Raw genomic sequence first — 1,187 nt, 5'->3', positions numbered from 1 at the left:
GCCACTTTTTTCGCTTTGTGATAGATGGCGCTGTAATAGTCACAAACATATGGCTCACAATTTTAGACGAACAGTTGGTAACAGGTAGGTTTTTTAAATTTAAATACAGAATGTAGGTACGTTAGAACCATTTATTTCGGTTGTTCCAATGTGATACATGTACCTTTGTGAACTTATCATTTCTGAGAGCGCATGCTGTTACAGCGTGATTACCTGTAAATACCACATTAATGCAATAAATGTTCAAAATGATGTCCACCAACCTCAAAGCATTTGGAAATACGTGTAACGACATTTCTCTCTACAGCGAGTAGTTCGCCTTCCATAATGTTCGCACTTGCATTGACAATGCGCTGACGCATGTTGTCAGGCGTTGTCGGTGGATCACGATAGCAAATATCCTTCAAATTTCCCCACAGAAAGAAATCCGGGAACGTCAGATCCGGTAAACGTGCGAGCCACGGTATGGTGCTTCGACGACCAATCCACCTGCCATGAAATATCCTATTCAGTACGGCTTCAACCGCACTCGAGCTATGTGCCGGACATCCATCATGTTGCGAGTACGTCGCCATTCTGTCAAGCAGTGAAACATCTTGTAGTAACATCGGTAGAACATTATGTAGGAAATCAGCATACATTGCACCATTTAGATTGCCATCGATAAAATGGGAGCCAATTATCCTTCTTCCCACAATGCCGCACCATACATTAACCCGCCAAGGTGGCTGATGTTCCACTTGTCGCAGCCATCGTAGATTTTCCGTTGCCTAATAGTGCATATAACACGCGATCTAGTGTGATTAAAACTGTGTGTCCGACCGAGACTCGAACTCGGGACCTTTGCCTTTCGCGGGCAAGTGCTCTACCAACTGAGCTACCGAAGCACGACTCACGTCCGGTACTCACAGCTTTACTTCTGCCAGTATCCGTCTCCTACCTTCCAAACTTTACAGAAGCTCTTCTGCGAAACTTGCAGAACTAGCACTCCTGAAAGAAAGGATACTGCGGAGACATGGCTTAGCCACAGCCTGGGGGATGTTTCCAGAATACATTCTGGAGTGCATATTATGCCGGTTTGCGTTACCGCTGTTGGTGAATGACGCTTCGTCGCTAAATAGAACGTGTGCAAAAAAATCTGTCATCATCCGGTAATTTCTCTTGTGCCCAGTGGTAGAACTGTACAC

General features: G+C 45.1%; 1 non-coding gene across 1 annotated transcript; it reads right to left on the bottom strand.

The window, feature by feature from the left end:
• Positions 1-812: 812 nt before the first annotated feature.
• Positions 813-887, bottom strand: Trnas-cga (transfer RNA serine (anticodon CGA)). Its single transcript has one exon. It is a non-coding gene; the product is annotated as a tRNA-Ser (tRNA).
• Positions 888-1,187: the final 300 nt, after the last annotated feature.

The sequence above is a fragment of the Schistocerca gregaria genome, chromosome 3 (genome assembly GCF_023897955.1).
Source record: "Schistocerca gregaria isolate iqSchGreg1 chromosome 3, iqSchGreg1.2, whole genome shotgun sequence".
Taxonomy (NCBI): domain Eukaryota; kingdom Metazoa; phylum Arthropoda; class Insecta; order Orthoptera; family Acrididae; genus Schistocerca; species Schistocerca gregaria.
The sequence above is the reverse complement of the archived record's forward strand: the minus strand, read 5'-3'. Positions and strand labels throughout refer to the sequence as shown.